This window comes from Lemur catta, chromosome 6 (assembly GCF_020740605.2).
Source record: "Lemur catta isolate mLemCat1 chromosome 6, mLemCat1.pri, whole genome shotgun sequence".
Classification (NCBI taxonomy): Eukaryota; Metazoa; Chordata; class Mammalia; order Primates; family Lemuridae; genus Lemur; species Lemur catta.
This window is the reverse complement of record NC_059133.1, coordinates 75853188-75880141: the sequence shown is the minus strand read 5'-3', so window position 1 is coordinate 75880141 and position 26954 is coordinate 75853188. Positions and strand designations below refer to the sequence as shown.

Sequence of the window (26954 nt, the reverse complement as noted above, 5' to 3'; positions counted from 1 at the left end):
TATTTACATTATTAAAAGAAGACAAAGATAGCAAAACAAATAAAAACCAAAAAAAAGTGTTTTTTGTTTTTTATTTTTAACAAATTAGTAGTGGTGGTAGACATGCCATTTCCATTTACCATCCCCTGATTGACAAAATCCTCAGGATCTTCAGCCCATAATTTCTTGGAGATGCTCAGATATCAACGTTGCTTTGTTATATAAAGTTTACAAGGTCCTCTAAGTACAGGTTTGGTTTTGAAATTGTTCTTAGTAAAAAGGAACGTGAGTTGGTCCATCAAAGGGAGACCAGACATACTCTTACCTCCTTGCTGATAGAACTCTTTTCCCACGATAGACCAGTTTTGTCTACGTTGAAAATCCACTGAGGCAGGTAGCGTCCCTCTTAGATGATCTCTGCACAGATCTTAGTTTGGAAGACCTTAGTGGTTACAGGTCCTATGGTGACCTGACCATTCACATTGAATATTGCAGGCCTCCAGCATTGGCAGTCCTCTGTGGCTTGTGATGGTAGCACTTGTACTATGCTTAGCTTTTAAATTCTTGAACAAGCTCCTTGCCTTCTCCTGAGTTAATACTAGTCCAGTTGGCAACCCAAATTCATGTTGGTTTTCTGGCCAACATCAATGGAAGGTTTCCTGTTTTCCCTGTTTTTTGCTGATTCTCATTGATTTCACAGGTATAGAATTTTCACATAAATCTCTGATCTCGTATGCACAGGTAGCAGTCATTGTTTTTTTACCTTTTTAAATTATTTACTATCTCTTCATCTGATTCAGGAGGGAATTTTATTCCTCTTTTTCCTACTTCTTTGAACACTTTTACTACTTTTGCAGTTTCTGAATAGGATTGAGTTAATAATGTTTAACACCTCAAATCAACTACAAATACAACACACTTCCCCAGAATAAAGAACAAGATAGCAGAAACTAAAATGACTGTGCGTAATTGCTAATACCATCTATTTTTGGCATGCAGAGTTGCTGTGCCTTTGCTATGGAGTCTAGCTTTCATTCTGTCTTTGAAAGTTTAGAAAATTGAGTTTGGGACAAAGAAGCTTCTGTGCACATTAATAAGCACTTTTTTTTGGTCTGGTTCTCCGATTACTATTCTGCTTTTATGAGTATAGTAATAGTTATTGCTGTTCTGCTTTTATGACTTGGAGATTTTGACTACAGTTCTCTAGATTCCTCAGCAATCCTGGAGACACAGTAATTTATACTTTTAATATGAAAAATACTTTGTGTAATCTATATTTCTCAAACTTCATCTCCCAATGGTAAAATATAGATTTAGCTCTCTGAATTTTATCTTTCCCTCTTATGGGTTCTTGGTTCCTTTTTTATGCCTGAATGTCACCCGTCAGGGTATAGGTCTAATAATTTTATCAATAGCAGTAACCATTTATCACTTACTGTGTACCAGACATAGTGCCAGGTACTTTATTTATATTGTCTCATTTAATCCCCACAGCAACCCTATGAATTATTATCTGTACCTACACATGAGGAAACTGGAGCTTAGAGAGGTGAAGTGACTTGCCCAGGGTCATATGGATAGATAGGAAGTGGTGGGGAAGTTAGAAATTGATCCCTAAGACTCAGGTTTGGTTTCTCTTGTATTGCATTATTTTATTATAAAAACTTCTCCTTTTCTCTTTAATATACTTCCCTCTTCTGGTCCCACGCGAGCTTTCTTCCCTTTCCTTCCCCCTTTTTTTTGTAATTTACCCTTTATGAGTTATTTATAATTTTGCATGTCAAACATAAATTCACTTGGGAAAAGTATACAGAAATAATTCAGGTATATTCAGATTTCCTATAGAGGGGGATTTGCTTTTAGCACTTATTTTAAGAAAATACTAGGAGCACCTTGTATTTGTGTTGTGCTTTCTAGTTTTATGAAGCATTTTTACACATTTTCTTACTTAATCCACATAGCAATCATGTAGTATAGGCACTTTATTTAACACATGGTCTTCCTGGGAAATTAAAAGCTACTACAGTTAGAGTGTTTACTAAGGGACTCTACAAAATTAGTTGATGAAACAAGGTTCTTGCCCTCAGCAGTTGTAATGCTGAAATAAACGGTATAATCCAATGTTCTGACTTCATTCAAGCTAATTAGAGCAGGTAAATATCATTATAGCACAGCATTTTCTTAAAACGTGTTATAGTTTTGAGCCTTGAGTTTTGTTTTGTTTTGTGAAAATTAAGAAGTTGAAATTTTAGTTCTGCATTTTTAATCTTGAAATGTTAAAGTCCTCAATTCTTAGTTAAGTTGCCATCTACCTCATCCTGCACTCAACTGCTTGCATTCTAACTAAAACAATTATGATGAAGGAGTGGGTGGAGGGAGGACAGATAGGAAAAGTGAAATTAAGAAATTGGGAATCCTAACAAGCGGTTGATGAGGTATCTTACGGTTAGCACTGCTGTAGGAAATTGGACGTGAACCTTACAGAATGGATAAGCTGCAGGCACTATTCACTTACGGAAAGTTGTATTATTTGATAGATCAGAGAGCTTATTTAATGATCCATTTTTGAAATATTATCGTATACTGGTAACTTGTTTTATCAAATTTAATTTTTACTAGCTGTGTTCATTTTTACTTAGTTAGGCATTTGCCCACTGACTTGCTCCCACTATGGAAGTGCCATACCATGTTTGCCCGCATGACTTTTCTGTATTTGTCAGCAGAGACTGGTTGCCTGGTTTATAGTGCTATGGAGTTGCCCTTTGTTGTGTTTTTACAATAGAGATCTGTTTCATTTGGACATTTTCAAATCTGGTTGAGGATGTTCTCCATATGTCTACTCTTGTCTAGCCAAGCAGAATAGACTTTTTCTATTTTTGTGGCTAGAGTGGAAAAATTTTAGTACTTCATTACGTATATTTGACCCATTGATATTCTTAATACTGGCAAAATGCTAAAGGAATCACAGACTCGTAATGTTTTTGTGAGGTTACTCATCATAATTCAACATTTATCAACTATTTGCAGGGCACTGTGTTAGGTACCATGGAAAAATAGAGATGGGTAAGATGTATTGCCCTTCCATTTAGAAAAGTTTGATCCAGTAAGAGGTATAATGTATGGGTACAAATAACTGTAATTCAAATAGAAGGTGATAAGCCCATAACAGGGCACTGTGAGAGCAGAGGAATGAGAGATTCCTAATCTCCCCTGGCTGGGGAGATTAGGAAAGCTTCCTATACGAAGTGAAATATGAATTGACCATTTAAGAGTGAAGGACATGCTAGGCAGAGGGATTAGCATAAATTGGGTATATCTCTAAAGCACCTGATAAATTATATGTTAATTATCTAGTTCTCTCTCTGCCCTATTGGATTCGAGCCCATTGAGCTCAGAGAATAGGTGGTTTTCGGCTTTTCATTCTCTGCATCATCACCGGCTCAGCTTGGTACATTTAATCAGAGTTGTACTTTAGAAACATTCTAGTGGCAGTAGTGTATATGGAATGGATTAAAGGGAAGAGAGACCAGAAATGGGAAGACCAATGAAGAGATTAATTTACATATTCTAAGAGATAGATAGTGAAGTTCTAAACTAGGTGAGATTGGAAAGGAGAGACTTGGGTGGATGGGTGTTGCCCCTTCATGTTGAGACCTAGGGAGCTCTTTCTCTGTGAGTTGCATATGAGACACATACAGTGTACCAGGAGATGTAGAGATGGGAAAACGTGGTTCTCTCGCAGAAAGCCGGCAGGTGACCACAGGGCTCCGTGCACTGGTATAGAAATAACTGCAATTGGGTGTAGCTGCTATAATGAAAGAGCAGTGAGAGGTGCGCCTCAGGGAAAGGAGCACCTGTTTGGGAGAGTGAGAGAAGCTTTCCAGGGGGGTGGGAGTGTTTGGTGAAGGGTGAGTAGGAGTTTTTCAGGCCAGCAGGCTACAGGAAGATGTTATCACATAGTGACGTCAGGGACTGAAGCACGTTCAGGGTGCCACAAGAACCTGGGTTGTTTTAGTGTTGGGACATGAGGCTGGATAGGATCAATGAACTTTTTCCTTGCTGTGCTTTTTGATGTTTATTTTATCCAGCTTGGCACTCTGAGCTTTTGTAAGGAAAAGTTTCTGTTGCCTCTTACAGCCCAGTGGAAACTCCTCTGCTCTGGTGCCTCCCACTCCCAGCTTGCAAGGGTAGTGCCAGTGATAAGTTGTCTCTCACTTCCATTTTGTGAAATTAAACAGTAAAAGTAATGATACCATCAGCTAGAGAGATAAAGAAAAATAAATCCACTAAAAACCTTTTCTTTGAGTGCCTAGAGCCGCTAGTATTGTCATATAAAGAGAATACTGCATCAAAACATACTTCAAGCGCACTTGATTGAGGAAGGAGGTTGTGGTAGGAACATCATTATTTACCTTTCCTGGGGAGTTTTATGGAACCCTTAAAAATTTCCCAGGATTATAATACCTAGTGTTGAAGTCTTTTTATTCTGGTTCTAGCCTTGATTTTTCCCCATCTACTCTACATTAACCCTTATTATATTTTAAAATAATAAAATTTAATGATTTAGCATGACTCTAAACTTCAAATGGTGCCAAACATTGTCTCTAGTCCCGGCCCACTGTCCTTTGTTGATCATTCAGAGACCTGTAATCTACACTGGACTGCTAGAGCTAAAAAGCACCACAGGTTTCTTTTTCACATAGGTTTACTTTCTGCAGAGGTTATCTTTTCTGTCCTGTGGATTAGGCCACTAAGACAGAATGTAGTTAAGTTGTTTTCTGAGGACAACCAGTTAATGATAGTCTCCAATTAGAATTATATCCATTGTATTTCCAGGCCAAGGTTTGGCAGCTGTGTTGGCTTTAGTGCCATTACGGGTAGTAGTAAAAGTTTATAGGCACTCCCAGGAGGAAAGTGAAAGACAAGAAAAGGAAAAGGAAAAGCAGGTTTGCAGAGAGATAGGAGAGGCATGGGGTGGGGGCAGAAAAAAAAAGTACATATGTTTAAAAGAGGTCAAGTACCTCTCACACCTGCTCCAGGTGCCACTTGGTGGGATCAGTGCCATACCTCAGGATTAAGTTGAGCTGCCAGCAGTCCTGTCTAAAAATACACTGGGTGTATTGTTATGCCAAAAATGGCAGTTTGTTTTAATCAACATTTCTGGCTTTAATGAAAAGAACTGTGTATGTACCTGTGTCTCTTTATTTTTAGAATTGAGCAGAAATGGAAACAGAAGCCAACATAGTTTAAATATTAGTGAAAAATTATAGACACATTTCTGAAATGTAGTAAAAGATTTAAGATTTAAATCCATAGATTATGTATAGCCTCAGTCAGGCAGAAGGTGGAAGCAAGTGAAGGGCAAAATAAGTAGGAACATGTGTTTGAGTTTTCACTAGTAGTAAAACTGCATTCTCCTACTAATCAACAGTATAACCTGACCCACGGAAGGAAAAATAGGGTAAGAAATTAGATCTAGAGCCCGTGCTTTCCTGTTCAAGAAAACCAAGTACTCTTTCTCTTTCAGAAAACATTATCAAGCAACAAAAAAAATTTCTTCTTTAGGATTTAAAAAAATTATTGGTCTAACAAAGCCACAAAATGAAAATACGTATGATTTTAGTTTTTCTGTAATGGTGGTAAAAAGTTATTTCTCAGAGTGTAAGAAATGCTGTATTGAAGTTTTTGATTCATTTTTGGAGTTGAAAGATGCTGTAGGGGTCACCTAGACCAATTCTCTGCGGTGAATTACCTCTACATCATCTCCAACAAGTGGATGTTTAGTCTTTGCCTTAAACTTTAAGTTCCTTGCCTATAAACAAGAAACTTAACAGATCACAGTATAGCTAACTTTTGCTCCTTTCAACGGTTGGTATTCTCCAGGCCTCTGCCCGCGGCCCTCTTTCCCTTTCACCCCACACACTGTGGGCCTGGGTGCTCTCATGTGCTCTGATACCTTCAGTGACCACTCTGCCATGGTGGCTCCAAACCTGTGCGTCTTGCTCAGGCCTCTCTCCCAAGCTTGAGGCTTCGTTGTCCATCTGTGTCCTAGGTATCACCGCCGTGGTGTGTTCCACAGATAACTTGGATCCAGCAACTTGCCCAGGGCTGACTTTATCTTCTCCCTTCCCGATACCTTTCTCGTGCTCCTTGCCTCTCTCAGTGCGTGATGTTATTCTCTATTTGGTTGCCTAAGCCATAAGCCTGGAAGTCTCCCTCGACTCCTTGTTTATCACTCAAGTCCAGTCATTTCTTAAGGCCCCCTTACTGCCTCTTGAACTCTGTCTTTGCTCGTTCTCCAGTGCCAGAATGTTCATTCAGGCACCAGACTACTGAACCACCCAACCCTCCCTGCCACCAGTATGCCCTCTTTCAATCTGTCTTCCATGTGGCTGCCACAAGGCTCTCCCAAAACATAAATTTGATCACATAACTCCCACCTTTGCAATTTCCAGTAATTCCCTGTGGTGTCCTCCAGACTCCGTGGCATGGCATAGGAATTCCTTTATGAAGCAGTGCCTTTTTAGCTTTCCAGCCTTATCTTCCGCCATTCCCAATGCTCACCCCTCTGATCATACTGAACCACTAGCCTTCTCTTACCTTGGGTCTCACTCTACTTTGTGGAATGCCTTTTCTACACTTTTTGGGTAATTCCTGTGCTTTTTTTAGTATTCCGCTTAGGCATTTCTTCTTTCAGGAGGCCTTTCTTGAACTCTCACCTCCTGTCAGTGTTAGGTGCCTCTCTGTTGGCTCTCCTGCAGTGACTGGTACATATTTCTTTTGTGGTTTTTTAATTTTAATACCTTAAACCACAATAATAGATAACACTGTTGAGCATTTACTATGTGCCAGGCGTGGAACAGTGTTAATTGGAAAGTTCTTCCTTATGTAAAACTTTCCACTGGTTCTTATCACAGAATTAGAGATAATTTCATACCATCGCAAGAGTGATATTTGAAGATGGCTATCTTATATCTTGTCTGTTTCCGGCTAAGCAGCTTCATTTAATTTGTTAAAAAATCATGGATTCCAGATCTTTTGCCCTCCTAGTCACTCCCATCTGCGTGTTTCATTTTTTTAGTTTTCTCACTTAAAATGCGTGGTTCAGTTTTAGATCAAATAGAGTTATCATAAAGAAAGGCAAGGCTTCTCAGATCGGTAGAGCCTTGGGTACAGATTGTCATTTTTAAGGTATAGACCTCATTTTTTCAAGTCCGTAGCTGTGAATTTTTTTCTTTGTGTCTAGAAGTCATCAGAATTATGAGAATTTACTTAAATTTAGAAAGTGACAGAGAGACTGACATAAAAAACAGAATGTCCATTAGTGAATTTATTAATTTAACTGTGAATAGAGTGGAAGCTTGCAATTTACTGAGCACACTCTCACCACTATGGGAGAATGTACGTGAAAGCCAGTCATTCTAATCAAACAGGTGATCTTAATGGGGAGCGTCACTAAGCCAGGATAACTGGTGGAGCCTCTTTAGGAGGATGCACCTGCCCAGCGCTGCTCTGGATGTGGTCAGCTTCCTTTCACCTCAGACAGTGTTGGGGGCAGGCAGGCAAAGTCTTGCTTGTTAAACTCCTGCTTCCCCTGCAACCCCAGGTTAATGGGACCCCCTTCTGTTAACAGTCTTTTCTTTAGCCAGCAGAAAACAACAGTTGACAAGGTTTCTGCCTTCTTACTTCCTGTTCCAATCCTGCCTCCCAGAAACTGTACCCTGCTCACTTTTGATTGGACTTGAGTATCCCCAGATCGTTTCAGTCACATGTTTTCTTGGAATTACTTACGTTGATGGCTAATTTCTACCACTCCATTTGATTCATGCTGGAGTTCCTCCCAGAGGGTGACTTAATTTTCAAATTATGAGGGCATTTACTTTGCCCCTTTGTATGACGACAGGGCATTGCCAAGTGTTGAACGCTTCTCCAGGTATGAGGCAACCAGTACATTACAGAGCGTGGGATTCATCTTCCTTGTTCCTGCCCTTGTATGTCTATCAACTCAGACTAAGATGAAGATTGTGTAAATTGGGGGGGCAGCTATTTCATACTTTTAATTTATGTCAGACTTTTATTCAATGAAAATCTTTAGTTGTTCTTTATGTATGTAACAGTTTGTCACAATGTATACATAGCATTTGATTTTTTTGAGCCCAAATATCCTTTACATTTTCTCGATTAAATTTCATTTATTAAAGTTAATCTTCTGTTAAAATTGTTTTGGTTTCTAAATGCTGCCCTACTTTTCGTGTTTCTCCCCAGGTTCCAATCATCCCTACATTTTAATAAGGATGTTGTCAAAAGCTTTATCCAGATCGTTGGTCACAGTATTGCCTAAGTCCAGTGAGTCTTACAGAACTTATTTATGAGCATTCTGAGTTTTGTTGTTTAATCAATTATAAATACATCTGTAATTCAGCCCTTATCTCCCTTCCTCCCTGAAAGTCCTGGAGAGTGGAGCTTGTGAAAAAATACCTTTCAGAGAGTCACATAGATTTGTCCTGTAGCTTTGCCAAAGAAACAGTTACTTGGCAAGGCTTGTGTCTGCTGAACCCATGCTGATTCTCAGTGATCACCCAACTCGGTCTATTCAAAAACTGTTTTGTAATCGTTCTAGAATTTTCTTCAGGCTGAATGACAAACACAGCAGCTAAGACTTTGTAACATTCATATTCTTTTGTAATGTTCATGTTTTTTCTCCATTTTGAAAGACGAGTTGTTTATCTCTTGTCCTTCAGCAGAGCTCTCTGGTCTTCTTAATTTGTCAAAGAGTACTTACAGCATTCAGCAAAATTCACATGCAAGTCCATGATATGCACCTCGCCAAGTCAGAAAATTTGCAGCACCTCGAGGGCAGCACTCTCATGGCTTTCTCACCTGCCCTGGGCCTCAGCCCTTTTGTCCCAACACTCCAGTTTTGGCCATCATTCTTGCAGGCTGAGAAGAGAGGCAGGGCTTGAGTGGTGGGCTGCACACTGAACCTGAGAGTTCTCTCTTTTTTTTTGAGACAGAGTCTCGCTCTGTCACCCTGGCCAGAGTGCCGTGGCGTCAGCCTAGCTCACAGCAACCTCAAACTCCTGGGCTCAAGCGATCCTTCTGCCTCAGCCTCCCGAGTAGCTGGGACTACAGGCATGTGCCACCATGCCTGGCTAATTTTTTTCTATATATATTTTTAGATGTCCATATAACTTCTTTCTATTTTTAGTAGAGACAGGGTCTCGCTCTTGCTCAGGCTGGTCTCGAACTCCTGACCTCGGGCGATCCTCCCGTCCCGGCCTCCCAGAGTGCTAGGATTACAGGTGTGAGCCACCACACCCGGCCAAGAGTTCTCTTTATAAAACAGCGGTGGTACCTGCCTCTCAAAGATATTGTAAAATAGACATATGTAAAAGGTCTTTGTAAACTGTAAGGTGGTATTCAAGTATAAGATTTTTAAAACGCAAAATAGAAGTGAAGGTTTTCTTTCTTTCCCCCGTCACGTATTAACTATACCATTTACCTTAATCACCTTACCCCCTAGGCCTTTTATAAATTTCCTCTTCTAGACATAAATTCAAAAATCCCTTTTGTAACCCTTCATGATTTTCTTACAATCAGTTCATTGTGGGCATTTTACTTCCGGATATCATCCTGTGTTTCTTTTATAGGCATCCGTGTTATGTGTCCCTCTTATCTTTTTCTGTGTCTTTTAAAATCTAAGTTCATTGAAGGGTTCTTTGTACAGCCAGTCTATTCAGACTCTTCCCATTTTCTGTCATTAATATCCTTGCAATTTATAGAGAATTCTATTTCTTAGACCAAACCATTTCAAATTTTAATCTTTTCTATGTGACTAGAAGAAATAGGAGCAATACTGTTTGGTTATACCTTTCTTCTCCATGTTTTTCTGACTCATTCTCTTTCTTTAATTGTCTGTCTCCTGCTTTCATTCTTCTTTCCTGGCTTCTTCCTGTGATATAACTTTGAGAATTATTTATTCTAAAGCCCAGAGTTTAAATCTGGTATTTTATCAAATCATGTACGGATATAGAATGTTTCCCAGGTTATTCTTTTAAATTCGTTTTCAGTTTATGATTTACTTTCAACAGAGTTTAAAATGGACACTGTCTTCAGAGCAGTAATCGTGTTTCCTAGTTCCTTTGTATTTTCCTCACAACAGCTAGTAAAATGTAGATATTTCACACAAGCATTTAGTATAAGAGAGTCTAATAAGTGTGAATTCTTACAGATATAATTAATTCATGAGTAACCCAAAGTCCTTACAGTCTCTACAGGGTCCTGCACATTCTGGCACCTGTTCCTCTCTCTTGCCACCCCCCCTCACTCTGCCCTTACCATAGCAAACTCTCTGCTGTTTCTTACAGCACACTCCTCAGGGCCTTTGCACTTACTGTTCCCCCGTATGGTACCTTCCCCCCAGGTTTCTAAATCACTGTTTTTCACCTCATTCAAACTTCCTTCTTAATGAAACCTCTCCTGATGACCTTATTTAAAATTCTAGTGCCTCTCCTAGCCCCTGTACTTTCTCTCCAGCCCTTCTCCCCACTACTATGTAAGCTCTGTAAGGGCAAAGTTTCTTGTGTCACCTGTGTATTTATATAGTGCCAAGAACAGTACCTGGCACAGAGTGGATGCTCAGTAAATATTTGTTGAATTAATTAATCAAAGCTAGCTTAACTAGACTTCTGTTCTTGAGAGCTTCCTAAAACAGATGACTCATCTTTCTTTTTTGAGTCTCAGGCAGGATTTACTTTTCTTTTCTCTGAACATTTTGTAATTTGTGTTCCCTAATGTGTCCCACATTTCCATTCCCAGCTATTGTAACAAACGTCAAAATTGTAAGGTTAATTGCTCTCAGATTTTCTAGCAATTCCATTTATCAGCTTATTTCTTCCCAGTGGTCACATTCATGCCCAGAATATTTCTTTTCCTATTTGAAAGATGGAAGATTAGCAAGGCATTTAATAGATGTGTTGGTTTTAGCTGTGGGAGAATTCTAGCAGATATCCCAAAAGTTGAAGTCCCCATCACAACTCTCTGTCAGCTTCAGTTTCTAGAATATCAGCAATTCTTTGTGCTTCTGCGTCCCTGCCATTCCTCCATTCCAGTTTAGAGTCCCATCTATCAAATCTCAGTGATGCTTCATGCTATCATATTAACTTATTTGTAAAGTGTCAATTTTCTTTCTTTGTTTAATACTCATATTCTGGGTATGGGGTTTTCAGGGACCTAAGACCACATTGTGGGTAAAACGCTTCCCATTTGTTTTTTTGCAGCAAGTAATTTCCTTAACCATTCTCATTACTGCAATTTTTTTTTCAGAGCATGCCCAGCTTCTTTCATTGTTACAGTAATATCTGAACTTTTTCCATTTTCAGCTGAAAGTCCACTTGATCAATGAATCAAAATTACATAGTGATTAGAAAATGCTCGAGATCCACCATTTTAACTGTATGACCTGGAAAAAATTAAATGATTTAAGCCCTCTAAACTTGTTTTTGTGTCTGTAATGGGGAGTGAGAAGCAGTAAAGGAATACCTGCTTCCTGGGGCATTAATCCCTTTTTCAGAATTAAATGATAATGAAGAACATGATGATAACCTTTTATGTAGAGTTTACTATTTGCCAGACATAGTTTTAAAAGCCTTACATATATTAACATACAATATATATGGTATACAGTGAGTTTATTATCGTGCTTGGCACATGGAAGCAGTTAGTAAATGTTAGTTTTTATTAGCAGCAACAGCAACAGTAGCAAATCTCTGGGTTAACATATTCTTTCCTTAGTTTTTGCAAGATATACCTCTTCTTCAGCAAAGAGTCTGTAACAGATACCTGTATGCTAAGGTATGAGCTGACCTTTATGTACCATTTATACCATTCTTTAACACTATTTACTTGCTAGAAGAAACCACACAATTGGAGCCCAGACAATAATAATATCTTTGTGGAGAACCCAGCCATTCTGCATTGAAATTGAATACAAATTGTGTCTTTTTTTTTTTTTTTTTTTGAGACAGAGTCTCACTCTGTTGCCCAGGCTAGAATGCCATGGCGTCAGCCCAGCTCACAGCAACCTCAAACTCATGGGCTCCCAAGTAGCTGGAACTACAGGCATGCGCCACCATGCCCAGCTAACTTTTTCTATATATATTTTTAGCTGTCCAGATCATTTCTTTCTATTTTTTTTTTTTTTTTTTGAGACAGAGTCTCGCTCTGTTGCCCAGGGTAGAGTGAGTGCCGTGGCGTCAGCCTAGCTCACAGCAACCTCAAACTCCTGGGCTCAAGCGATCCTACTGCCTCAGCCTCCCAAGTAGCTGGGACTACAGGCATGCGCCACCATGCCCGGCTAATTTTTTCTATATATATTTTTAGTTGGCCAGATAATTTCTTTCTATTTTTTAGTAGAGACGAGGTCTCACTCTTGCTCAGGCTGGTCTCGAACTCCTGACCTCGAGCGATCCGCCCGCCTCGGCCTCCCAGAGTGCTAGGATTATAGGCGTGAGCCACCGTACCCGGCCACAAATTGTGTCTTTAAAGTAAAATTTCAACTTTAAGAAATAGAAATGTTGTTGAAAAGTAGTTTTCATAATTTACATTTGGTAAATTACATATATTTCCATTGATTCAATACAGAATGGTAAAATACCTCATTAGAAGGGAGAAAACACTATAGAAATTTTGCTACGTGTTGATAGGTTATACATTCTAAAACATTACATTTTCCATGGAAGAAAACTCATAAAATTATTAAATAGTTACTTTCTGAAGTAGCTCATAACTTTAGAATAATACGGATAAGCATATTTGAAGTACACTCAGAATAAAACAAAATATTTGTTATATTTTTGACAGGACACTTTGTGTCTCTCTCACCTTGTGTTTAGAAAAGGTCAGATAGTAAAAGATAATGTATGTGGAAAGACTTTTGAAGACTCTAAAGTAGCGATCCCCAATCTTTTTGGCACCAGGGACCATTTTCATGGAAGACAATTTTTCTATGGACCAGGGAGTGGAGGCATGGTTTCGGGATGATTCAAGAGTATTACATTTATTGTGTACTTTATTTCTATTATTATTACATTGTAATACATAATGAAATAATTATACAACTCATCATAGGTTGGGGACCCCTGCTATAAAGAACTTTGTAAACATGGGGCACTACTACTATATGTATGAAAATATTGCTTATGGATTGGCGGTTACCATCAATTACCTAATAGCAGCAGTATGGCACCGCTTGAATTAAACTGAGACTCAGTGAGATTTGGTGATTTCTGTAATGTCATCTTATGAATAACAGGACTGTATTCAGGTATTTGGTTTTGTTATTTGGTTCTCTTAGGCAATTTCTCCAGTCAAAGCACTCTTTTAAAAGACGGAGTGCCTCTTCTCAGGGAGGTGGGAAGGTGTTTGAGATCTTTCATTATTATCCCCTTGGGAGATACTTTGAGACTCTCAAGAACTCTGTCTCTATTATCCCTGGTATGGGGCTTAGAGACCCCTCATTAGTCCAGTTTTGTACCTAAAGGGCCTTCATAATGTGCTTAAAGAGTCCCTTGTTACATCCCTTAGGATGGTGCTTGGCCAAATTGCTATGTACATGTTGAAGGGAGGCTAGAGCTGAAGTTGGTCACTTTCTGCTGGATCAGTCCACGAGATCTGAGTACTTTCTGTGTGCTCTGCATCGTGCTAAATACTTTGGGGAACAGAATAAGGTATGGCTCTTGCCTTCAAGGAGTATGGAATTTAATAGAAGATGACAACATACACGACTGTAAATCTGTCTACATGAGATTTTGCAATTAAATGCTTAATTGTGAGATTTGTAATAAGTGCTAGACAAATTCTGAAAAGTGAAACATAGATGAGGTTGCAGAAATCATGAAAAGCTTAGCAGAGGAGGAAACATTCATCAGGTTCTTTAAATACAAGTAGAGGAGAAAGGAAGGACCATTTTTAAGTTTAGATATTCCAAGGCTTGGCGGTGAGGTTGATTATGGCGTGTCTCTTGGTTGATTAGGGAGGAAACTGGTGAGTAGTGGAAAATAAAGTTAAGTAGTTAGGGTGGGGCCAAATTATGGGGTTTAATGAAGCCAGGCATAGAAGTTTAGATTGAAGTGGTAGAAAAGAGAAGGCTTTAGAAGTTTTTGAGCCAAGGAATGACATCATCTAAGTTTTACATAAGGAGCAGTGATTTAGAGATGGGAGAGAATGGCATCAGGAAGAACTGCTCCAACGCTGGTACAGTAATGTTGCTGTTATAATTCATGTGATGAGGGCCTGGGCTGATGTGCTGAGGAAGTGAGAATGAAGAGTAAGGTGGAATGAAAGAAATTTTGACATTTTGTTAACGAACTCGAAATGGGAAAGGGAGAGATGAATTAAGGCTGCTTTCCAAGCTTTCTAACTGGAAGAAAGGTTAATGCCATGGACAGAAAAGGGGTTACTGGAAAACTGGCTGTGGGGGAAATGTTATGCTTTTACTTTTGGGCATAATTAAATACAGTTAGTCTTTCATATTTATGGGGTTCTGCGTCTGTGGATTCAACCAACTGCAGATCAAAATTATTGGGGGGAAAAACAATTAAAAAAATAATACAACCAAGGCATGGTGGTTCATGCCTGTAATCCCAGCACTTTGGGAGGCCAAGGTGGGAGGATCACTTGAGGCCAGGAGTTCAAGGCTGCAGTGAACTATGACGATGCCATTGCACTCCAGTCTAGGTAACTGAGTGAGACCCTGTCTCAAAAAAAAAAAAAAAAAAAAAAGAAAGAAAGGAAGAAAACAATAAAAAAAATACATATGAAAAATAATCCAGTATAACAACTGTTTACATTGCCTTAGGTATTATAAGTAATCTAGAGATGATTTAAACTGTATGGAAAGATGTGTGAAGGTTATGTGCAAATACCACACCATTGTATATCAGGGACTTGAAAATCTGTGGATTTTGGTATCTAAGGGCCATCCTGGAGCCAATCCCCCAAGGATGCTTGGGATGATTGTATAAGTTGTCTGTAAGATGTTTAAGTTGAAATGTTTAGCAGATAGCTAGAAATATGAGACTGGCTGTTGGATGAAAAACAAAGGGCTAAGAAACTCAGGTGTGTTAGCCTTTTTGATTATCTCTTCAAGCCATGGGAAAGGAGCCCTGTGTGAGTTAAAAACTGGCATTCATGCATAGCTTCTAACTGATAAATCTGAAGAGTTCTTAGTATGCATGTTGACTGAAATTACTTTTTAAAAATTATTCATTTATTTATTTGACTGAAATTACTTTTGAAGTAATTTTTCCTCTAGTAAGAAAAGGCATGCAATGCTATTTTAGGAAATTGGAAAATGCAAAAAGGTATAATGGGGAAAAAAGGGCAATTTCTGTACTACTTCAATCAATAAGACTTGACTAAAGATTTGACTTTCCTTCTGCTCTTTTTCTTATGCATATAAAGAGAGAGGAAATATATACATATATTTATATATGTATGTGTATGGGATCATGCACTATGTACAGTTTTATAGCTTGCTTTTTCATTTAACATTGCATCATGATAATTTTCCCCAGCTGATGAATTACTGCTTGCAAATACTATTCTTAAAGGGCTGGCATTTTTTTCTTTTCTTTTTTTTCATCATTTGGACTTACCATTATTTAATTACCATTCTATTGTTGAACATTTAGATTACTTGCAAAATTTTTTAATCTTATTAATATTATAGTACACTTCTGTAAAATATATACTCTCCACCTGCTACTTAGATATGACCTCCCTGAAAGCACAGACCTCTGTATCCCTAGTACCCAGAAGACTATCTGGACATAGTAGCTGCTTAATTTAAAAAAAAATTGATTGAATGAAAGGAGACTATTAAATGTTCAATTTCTCTTATTTTTTTTATTCTGATTCCCTGTGTACCCAGGAATCTCTAGTTATGATTTGGCTGTGCATATAAGTCTGGCTGTAATGAAAGTATTGGCTGTTTATGGCCATAGACAGGCATTCCTATTTCTGTCACAGTTATATTTGTCACTTTGTATTTAATAATAAATCTGTATTCTGATTTTTGTTGAAGCTTGGTTAGTTTTGTTTGCTTCTTAACAATGGAACTACCTTATTCATGCTGATAAAAATCCAATTTCTGAACCAGTAAGGCTGAGGGTTGGGCCTAGGTTGTTGTGAATGGCCAAGGTAATAGATGCTACCTTGTCAAGAGCCCTCTGAAGAGGACAGTCCTCTGGCCTTCACCAGGGAGAAACTCCTGCCAATACCACATTTTTCCGTTTGAATCCCTGTGATACCTGAAGTGACAGATGTTTGACTTTTTCAAATAATATTTTAACATATTTCAAGATGCAAAGGCATTGTGTCTGACTACTTTTTTCTTAAAAATATATTTCATTTCCACTCAGAAGTTAGTTTCCAAGAGAAGTAAGCATGTTCAAAGGCTTATGATAGTGGTCTAGAGAAGCTTTTAAAATAAATGTGCAGTATTTATATACTTTCTTTCAAAGAGCATTTTCATTTTATTTTCCTATGGTAATAAAAGCACATTATGAAGAAGTTTCACGTCAAGTTCACAAAAATTCCTAATTTTATTAGGGAAAGACTGATGGAAAAGCTGAGAGATACAGTTTGAAACACAAATTTCTGTGCTGGAAGCTTCTATTGACCTCAACCTCAATTGACCTTCTGTCAGTCTACTATGACCCTAAAAGTTGTAGAAATTTTTATATTCCACCTAGATCTTTTATGTTGCATTTTATGCCTAAACCGTTCCCCCCCTTCCCAGGGAAATCTCAGAAAAGCTGTGTCCCTGTTCATAAAACACAGTGATTGTTCACTTAGTTCCTAAAGAGTTCTATTTGGTTATGGGGTTTAATCCCATCTGTCCAGGGCTTAGGTTGGACAGGTCAGCTACTCAGGGTTAGGATATCTGTGTACCCTTTATCGGAGTATCCATCTCCGGCTTTCACCTCATTCTTGAAGGCAATATTCTGTCTGGTATGGCTTGTGTTGTAAAATGTTTCCCAAATTGTGTTATATGAAACACAAATCCTAGAAGAATCAGTGTGTAACTTGCCATGTAAAAAAGATTCCAGAGTTGAAGGCTTGGGAAATTCTCTTCCTTTTTTAGGAGATTTAGTTGTTTAGTATTTTCCAAACATATTTTACTGCTAGAACCTGTTTTCCCTCAGACATATTTAAGAAAAAAATGTTTTGTAGAACATACTTGGACAAATAATGGTTTATATCATTACTTTTTGTTGATTTTTGCTTATGAATTCATTTGACTTAAAGTTTCAGTTGCAGGTTTTTTAAAATTTGTTTTTATTTATTTTTTATTTTTTTAAGAGACAGGGTCTCACTCTATCACCCAGGCTGGAGTGCAGTGGCTCAATCATAGGTCACTGTAACCTTGAATTCCTGGGCTCAAGTAATCCTCCTGCCTCAGCCTCCCAAAGTGGTGGGATTACAGGCATGAGCCACTGTGTCTGGCCTCTGTTGCAGGCTTTAAGTTTTTCTTATATCCTTTTTTCTAAAATAGTTACTTTCCTAGTCTGAAATCCATACATTGTTTCAATGATGAATTGGTTATGTAGACTTGCCCACAATTCATCTAAAGGAAATAAATGTTAATTTTTTTTATTTTGAAGTGTGTCATAAGTGAGAATATAAAGTGTATCTGTACAATGTAAAGAAAAATAGTGAAACACCTAAGTATCTACCACAGAGGTGAAGCAGCAGAACTTCACCAGTATCCCAGAGCTCCCTGTGTGCCCTTCTCAAAGCGTCTCCTACCCGCCCCCTCCTCCCAGTGGCAACTATGTATATACTGTCTTTAATTTTATGATAAACGTTCCCTTGTTTTATATATAGTTTCACCACCTAGGAATGTATCTCATTCAGTCAATATTATTTTTTAGGTTTGTGTGCTTTTGAACTTTATATAAATGGAAACATAACAGTAGGTATTCTTCTGTGACTTGCTTTTTTTTCAAGATTATGTTTCTGAGATTCATCCATGTAGTGGTACATTGTTCATTTTCACCACTGTGCAGTTTCAGTTATATGAATATACCACAATATTTTTTATTCCACTTCTGTTGATGGTTTTGTATTGTTTCCTATTTTTTTGTCCATAGGAACAGTGCTCCAGTGAACATTGTTACACACTGTCTCCTATTCCACGTGTGCAGGAGTATTTTCACAGTGTATGCCTAGGAGTGGAATTGCTTGGTCATTGAGTGTGTGTGTGAGTAGCATCAAACTGTTCTCCAAAGCAGTTGGTCCAATTTATACCTTCACCAGCAGTGAATAGTTGTTCTTCTTCAACAAAACTAGACATTGACAGTCTTTTAGGTGTTTGCCAATCTAGAGCATGAAATAGTATCTCTTTGGGGTTTTAATTTTAATTTCCCTGATTATAGTTGTAGTTGAGCATCTTTCATTATGTTTATGGGCCATTTGTGTTTTCTGTGAAATTCCTATATGGGTTTTTTGCCCATTTTAAATTTTGTTTATGTTTTTCTTATTGATTCATAGGAATTCTTAGTGCATGTAAGATACATGTATATTATTTAGAACAGTACCTGAAACATAGGAAGAACTAAATAAGAATAGCTATTATTATTATAATACCATTGTTGTATATAATTGTTTTTATGTATTGCAAGTATCTTCTGCTAGTTTGTGGCTTATTTTTCATTCTATGATGATGATTTTTTAACTTAGTATTTTATTATGTAGAAATTAGGTTTCATACACAATCTTGAATACTCTACATATTAATAACCATGACATATTCATGGTGCATATGTTATATTTCATAACCCATAACTTTCAATCTTCATTACCATTTTTTGCTACTGCTGCTATTTCTTTCTTTTTTTAAACCCCAGGAAAAAGTTAACCCATTTAATCCCCTTTATATAATTTTATTTTCTGTGTTGAAGCCTAGTTGTGGATACATCTGTCTCTCCAAATGAACAGTTGCCTATAAGAGATCCAAATAAATCTTAAACTGTAATTTAGTTAGGTCTTTATGATGTTAAATAACAGGCTTAGTTGTTTGGAATATGTAACTTGCCGACCAAACTGTCAATGTATTACTTAGCTTAGCACTTCAAGATCCTAATTATCTTTTCATAGATTTTTCCACATACTGGAAGGGTGGCAAGAGGGACATGTTAGCAGTATAATTATAAAGATAACAACAGTGATGATAGGTAGCAGTGATAATGATAATAATAGTTTCTTCAGATTGACCACTTACCATAAGTCAGGTACTACCCTCAGTGCATTACATGTATTAACTCACAAAAATCCTTTTGATTGATTAAAAAAAAAAAAAAACCCATCAGCTTAGACAGCTGTAGTAACTTGTGTTAGATCACACAGCTAGCAGGAATGGAATTAGAGATTCAAACTCAGGCAGTCTAGTTGTAGAGTCTTAGAAATAAATTCATTGATATTTATCAACTTGGTATATGAAGAAATATTAATTCTGTTTTAATTTTAAGAGAATAATTCGCCTAAAACTCTGTTTTTTAAATGTGAGGGCGAGAATATGGGAAAACACATTTTCAGTGTGGTAGGTGGGATCTAGTACTTTTACAGTAGGAGCAAAACGTGGAGCTGGAGTTGCCTGCTGGATGCATGTAGTAGATCAGGCTTCCATTATGATCAGTTTTGAATCTCCCTGAGTGGATGATGGCCTGTGGAAGATTTCAGGAAATTCATAGCCTTTCATTCAATCCCCCACATGCCATATGCAAATATTTGGAGGGTGGTCACTGGAGAATGGTTTTAAAAATACCACAGAGGGCTCTAACTGGTTTTTGAGCTTGGATAGTTACTGTCCAGTTGAGATACAGCCATCCTAAAAGACAGCAACATAGGAAACCCTCATAACTATTTGGGAAATAATTAAACATATTTGGGATAGTGTCCACTTATTAGCTTTCGGTGAAAAGTATTTTCCTCCTTCAAATCTTTTTTTTTTCCAATGTAAAACATTTTCATTGGTTGATAAAGCAGTTTTCTTTAGATTGCTGTTACTGCATTAGCTGTAGGCTGCTTTCAGATAATAGTTTTTAGTCAGCTGTGATTTATTTCTTTAGTTATAGATTAAGACTTATGTGAATTAAGGTCAATGCATTTACTCTAAAAATTATGGGATTAAATGGCTAAGTGAAAAGAATGAAACACACTCTGGCCTGCTGTCCATTCAGTTTTGAGTAGAATTAGCACAGACTTAGAATGACCATGTATAGGAAAGATAGCACTGAGGTGACCTACTGTAGGGTACTATGCTGGTGACTCAGCTAGGGTGTGTATATTAGTGGAAAAGTTTTTAAAATTTTGCTATGGGATTTAATATTATGCTTTTTCCTCTCTTGCTTTCCCATCAAGGAAGGGCTTGGAAGGCAGCTCTTTTCCCTCCTTTGTATGGTCATAACAAGGGATTGCAAATTAATTAGCTGCATTCAAGGCATCACACAGACTGAATTCCATATTTGTCTTGGAGGGAAGTCCAGACTTGTGTCTGGGGTGAGTGCATCTGTCCTTTGTGAAACTGGGTACAACTTCCGTGTATTCATGGTGGGATCATCTTGTCGACAGCCAAGTGCCTTAAAAGATGCAAGTCCCTCAGAAGAAATGAGCCCCCCAGTTTGTTTTTAATGTTCCTTTCACAGCCCCCCTCCCCCAACACACACAATACACCAGAGAAATGTTGCACCTGCTTGCTACTTGGCAAGAGATTCTGTGAGGATTAATTGTAGACATTGTTTTCTATGTGGGTTGGGGACAGAAAATTGCTCTTTAACATTTCCCCAAGTCTCTGATAAGTACTGAAAACTTTGACAGTTAAATGTGGACTGTAAAAGAAACACATAAAGAAATATAGGGAAAACAAAAGTAAACCCATAGATTAGATCGTTAAAATGCATTGTTTTCTAAAGTAGTTTCTTTTATGATTTGACTTAAAGATGGCCTTGATTGTGGCAAAAAGAAACTTTGTTGATTTTTTTTTCTAACATCCTCATGACCTTTATGCTATGTTGACACTAAGCCCTTTTGTGTTTGATTTTCTTTTCTTCTGTATTATATACGTGTATCTTTTTCTTTTAAGCAAAGGTGTGGATTTTCTACTTGGCTGATCCCTGTGGGTGGTTAAGATCTGTTTTGTGGAGCAGGTCCAGCATTAGAGGCAGAGTAGGAGGGGTCCTGGGCTGGGAGCCTAATAGTGGCTCTACTTCTAAATGTGTGACCTTAGCCAAGGCTTGCCAACTTCCTGAGCCTTAGCTTTTTTTATCTTTAAAATAGGGATAATAATGCCTGTCCACCTACACATAGTTTGGGAGAGGCAGTACTGCCTACTGGTGAAGGGTCCTTGTTTTGGTTTTATAACACTGAGTAAGATGCACATCTTCTCTAAGCCCCAGTTTTTTCCTGCTGCAAAATGGCAGTAGCATTAAGTACCACTTCTTTGGGCTCATGTGAGGATCAAAATCAAGTGAGATGATGTATATAAAGTGTTAAGCATATTACCTGGCACATAATTAGTGTTTGGTTAATTATTGTGAATTGCATATTATAATTATTGTCTACTTTCCTGCTCCAGCAATTCATGTATTAATAAAACATGGACCACATCATTTCCAGGCTTAAAAATCTTTAAAATGGCTTCCTTATCATTTTGCAAGATTCCTTCCACATTCCTTGGCATCACATCATGGTCCTTCTCAATCTGATGCCTACTTTCCTGTCCAGTCTCATCTCTTGCCACTTTCTCTCTCCCTCCTTCCTACAACATTATTTATAATTCCCAGCTCTCCCATACTGTGAATGCCTTTTGGTATTTTCAACTCCATGATCCCTGTCATCATACTTATATTGTACTATTGTCATTTGTTTATGCGTCTGTCTTCCATGATTAGACTGGATCTTAAAGGCAGAGATTTTATGTCATTTAACTTTGTATTCTACTTATATGTGACACTGCCTGGCACATAGTAGTCATTCTTTAGATGTTTGTCAAATAAATAAATAAATGAGGGATTAAAGTTACTCCTGTGTGGTCACAGTGTATCATTAGTAATATTTGCAGTTCTTACTGTATTATACAACTATCTATAAGCCAGTTCTATAAATCCAATAATCATGTTACAGCTTAAAGGGAACTTAGCTATCTCATCCAACCCATTCATTTTTTTCAATGGAGAAGCTCAAATCAAAAGAGATTGAGTCACTTGGACAAGGGCACACAGCTACTAGTGGTAGCGTCAGGACTAACCCTGGCTGCCTGATCCTTTTGCCATGAATAGGCCGAACAAATTGAAATGTGTGCAAGATTTTTCATGTGATGATAGTTAAATCATTTATTTTAGCTTTGGGATAATTTTTTAAAACTTTATTATGGAAAAATTTAAATGTATGCAGAAGTAAAAGAGTGTAATGTATTCCCATGTACACATCACCAGTTTCAGCAGTGGTCATCCATGACCAGTCTTGTTTCATCTAAACCCACACCTACTGCCCTCTGTATTATATTGCAGTAAATCCTTGATGTTATATTATTTTATCTGGAAATATTAATCTTTTAGTATGTATTAGATATGTTTTTAATCTTATAAATATGTGTCTTTCTGGTATCCTGGGAAGTCATGATAATTCAAATGAAATAGTGAAGCCCCATTGAAGATACAACTGCAGACAACTGGCAGCCTCTCTTGCTGGCCGCCTGTCCCTGCGCTTTCTCCTCCCTCTAGGCAGCTGTTCCCTGGACCACCCCTTCCACTGAGTCCATCTCCCTGAACTTCCTTTTGTTCATATGCCCTGGAGAGAGTTGTGCTTTGTTATTTAAACTCTGCAAGATGGAGATGTAAGAAAGAAAAGATGGTGATGATATTAATAAGGAGAGTAGACACTAGTTAGTAAAAAGCAAGGTATTCTATTTATATATAAAGCTAAGTAGCTTTAAAAAAATTATCCATAAGAAACCTTTAAGATTTATTGGAATCTTTGTCATTTTTTTTCTCAAAATGACAGTATAAACTTATAATTGAATTATTACAAACACACATACAGTTACAGAAAAAAATAATAAGGCCATACTTGCCTCTGATTTTATTTAAGTAACAAAACATTCCAGATAGAGTTGAGATGCCTTGGTAATCCTTCCCTTTCCTCTCTCCCCAGAAATAACCATTATTCTGGATTTAGAATATTTATTGTTCCAGTACCTTTTATAAAACATTTTTACCTCTTTCGTTTGATCTTCACAACTCTTAAGGTATGTAGGGAACTATATAGAGTATTTATTTCACTTCTAAAAATGTACAACCCACCAAATTATCCCAATTTCACTTAATACAAAGCAATAAGGTGTGAAGTGCAATAGTATTTTATGATTTACAACATATCTCATTAGAGTCCTGAGGCGTCTTTATGAAAACTACACACCCTGCTGTGTTCCTCTGTTTAATGTAAGGTACTAGTAATTACCTTTAGAAAGTATAAACAGAGTAACAGGACTGGAAATAACCTCAGAAGGTTAAATAGTCTTAACTCCCTTATTTTAGCAAACCTGCCTTAAAACTAACTCACAGGTAAGTTTTCTGTTCATTTTCAAAGAAAATACTTGAGAAAGGAAGGTCTACCCTCTCTGAGTAATATTTTCTGGCATGACATATTGGTGAAGAAATCATGGAGATGTCTTGCTTTGCATTATCTTATAATGCTTTAAAAATTAAATAATAGAGTTTGCATATAATTAAAAATTTTTAAAGCAAGTTTCCACCTTAATTCCTCCTTATCAATTTTCCCAGCTATGTTTAGCAGTATTTTTTTGTCCCTTGGAAGGAGATATACTGTGTTCATCCTGTTTATTCAACTAACCCCCCCACCTTTTTAAAAAAGAACCAAATGTAATGCTGGTAAAAATTTCTGACTCAGTAATTTTAGAAAGAACTACCTCTTTCCGCAAAAGATGAGCCCACATACTAGGTCTTCCAAGTGAACCAGTAAATTTCCATGATGTCAGGAAACTGGGTGGAGTCTTTATGAATGCAAGTCCTACGGAATAGAGAATTTTTCGGGTCGTGTATAGGGAGAGTAGGATCAGGTTCTGAAACATCTGCATGTAGCCACAAAGCATTGGGGATTTCCCATTGGGTTAGTCTGGTGCTGGCTACAGTTTATGCTTATGATTTGGAATAACTACTGCAAGAAAAATGAGAGACACTTGCTCATAGGATCTCTGCCTTTTTATTAGAATGCCACATGGATAGCCCAGCCTTGATTTATAAACCAAGTTGGGATCATCACTATTTCTCTTCGCATTGCCTTCTAAATAGCTGTCACTAAATTTTAATTACCACCAAGCTTTTAGTTAATCTAGAGCTGAGCTACCTAAGTTTTAGTTTTTATTGGGCACTGTAGCCCACACTGATTTTTCCCTGTTCTGAAGTCCTGCTTATACCAGCAAGGCCCACTCAGGCCAATTGTTTATGCACTAATTGTTTATATGAGTTAGTCTTACCTTTTTCCAATAATATTATAGGATCTTATCATATTCATATCTCTTACTATTTGGGCCTCTTCCTACTAGCATAGTGCCTGGTACATTGGCAGGTAATAATCCTGTAATTATTTCATCAGCCTTACCTAAAGCCAGTGGGACTGTTAACTTAGTTGGTTTCTTCTGTTTTTTTTTTTTTTCCTTCTTTGGTTATCCTGAAAGCCTAAATATATCTTGCAAACACTAATAGGTTTATTGAATATCTTTTGTTTTCTATAATGAATAATACTGTATGTTTGGCTGCAACTTTTTTTGAGGGAACTTTTAAAAACTTAACCTTCAGTTTGGATGCTTGTGCCCTGGCTGGCAGGAATACCTTGGCAAAGGAACAGAAATCAGGCCCTGAAAGTGAAATCAGCCAAGGCTGGAAAAGAGGCTTTTCCTCTTTTCAAAAGATGATACCAGATCAAAATCCCAGCAGAATTTTTAATTGAACTTTAAAAGCAGATCCTAAAATTCATATGAAAATGTAAAAATTTTGGGGGGAATACAGGAAAAAGGGAAGGGGCTTGCCCAACTAGATGTCAAAATACAGACTGTCCTCAACAATTTTTTGACTTTACCATGGATGGGTTTATTGGGACATAACCTTATCGTAAGTTGAGGAGCTCCTCTCAATTTCTGCTGAATGCATATCATTTCTCACCATCATAAACTTGAAAAATCACAAGTTTGGGACTGTCTGCTGTGTTGCCAGCAGTAAATGCAATTTTGACTTAAACCACATTATTAGGATGTAGCTCAATCATAAGTCAAGGAGCGTCTGTATATTATACAGCTATGAAAATGGTTTGGTTTAGCTGTGACAATAAATGAATAAATAGATTAAAGGAACAGAATCTCAAAATGGACTGTTTATAGTGCAAAAGTTCTGTAGTTGCTCACACTCATACTTCTAAGTCTTAGTGCATATATTCTTTCCCTTATTTGTTAAAAATGTTCGCTACATTGTTAAGTTTGACTCTCTTTAGTTTTGTGAAATCTTGGGGTGGTTGTTTTCCACAGTTTTATAATGGAAAGAGATGAGACAAATACAATTTATTATAAAGAACTTGATGCTTTCAGGTACAATGTACTCAATAAAGGGAGGCTTATTCATTTAAAAGTAAAGGTCTGATGAGAGACCATGTAGTTAAGGGGTTCTGTAGGCTGTTGTAAGAGGCAGACCAGCTTCCATTTACTGGCTGTATGTCTTGGAACTGGTGACTTAACTAAGCTTCAGTTTCCTTTCTTGTAAATGGGAAATACCTACTTCATGCAATTGTTCAAAGATCTAAGAACATCATGTGTGTTAAACGTTTAGCACTGTACCTGACGTAGAAGTGTGTGATAGCAGTTACCTACAGTTATTATTTTCATTAAAAAGACCTTTAAAAACACTGTGAAGGGTTTCTGTTTTTAAATTCTCAGATATGTAGCAGTCATGAAGATTTCAGAAAGGCAACTTTATTGTCAAATCAGTTTCACGGTTTTCTCATGGAATTAATTCTTTTCAGCAAAATGGACTCAAAGTTTAAGAACTTTTGATTATGCAATGAAAGAGAATCAAAGGAAATCATTACTGGTTCCAGCTACCTTTTTCTTATTCTCTGTGAGAATTTGAGCAAGTTACTTGCTGCAGTGAAGTTCTTCATTTTTATAGAATATGGTAAAAGTAATTGCATTCGGTTTGAATTTCAGTGGGAGAGAATTGCGTTAGATGTAAGAACTTTCTGATTGTAAGGCTGCCAAGCAGATAAGAGGGACTCCTTTGTCACCACTAGGAGACTGAGCCAGAGGAACTTTTTCTTTTTGGCCTCCTGAGGCTATTTTAGGGCTCCTGGGAACCCATCTAGCTGCAGCTTAAACCTGGACTTCAACTCTTGACTCCCTGCTGATGACATCTTTGCCAGGCTTCTGGCTGCCGTCCAATATTGGTTAATCTTCCTGCTCATACAATAAAGCATTCTGATACTTTTTTCCCTATTTAGATAAGTGAATGAGGACAGCATAGGATAGACAATACATTTTTAAAATAATCTGAAATAATTGCGCATATTCCCAACAGAGATTTTTAAACTCCTTTTAAAAGCTTATAGAAAGAAGAAAGGCTTATAGAGTTGTTGGGGCAAGAGGGCAGTTTAGGTGGGTGGAGGGTTAACACAGCCTTTTTTCTGTTGGAAGGATAGACAAGTTAATCCTTTTAGGTTTCTTTAAAACCAGAAATTGTATTAACACAATCATTTAAGATTTACCAAGAATAAATAAGGTGATCATGTAAGAAAAGACCAGTAATTCTCTTGAGTTGCCTTTAGGAAGTTACAGATATATTTTTGGCTTTAGCTTTGTTTGACTGAGTCTGGTCATGAGGAGTGGGCTTGGTGGCTAGAGCAATAGCTGT

At 37.5% G+C, this 26954-nt stretch overlaps 1 protein-coding gene across 3 annotated transcripts in view; it reads left to right on the top strand.

Moving 5' to 3' along the window:
* STK38L (serine/threonine kinase 38 like) overlaps positions 1 to 26954 on the top strand; it is a 75932-nt gene that overhangs the window by 4299 nt on the left and 44679 nt on the right. The window contains exons 2-3 of one of the 3 annotated variants that reach the window (XM_045554151.1): positions 8245 to 8325; positions 18135 to 18244. The exons of 1 other annotated variant lie outside the window; for it this stretch is intronic. The gene's annotated coding sequence lies outside the window, so the exon portion shown is untranslated. The remainder of the gene's footprint in view (positions 1 to 8244; positions 8326 to 18134; positions 18245 to 26954) is intronic. One more of the 3 variants, XM_045554153.1, reaches the window with a different exon arrangement.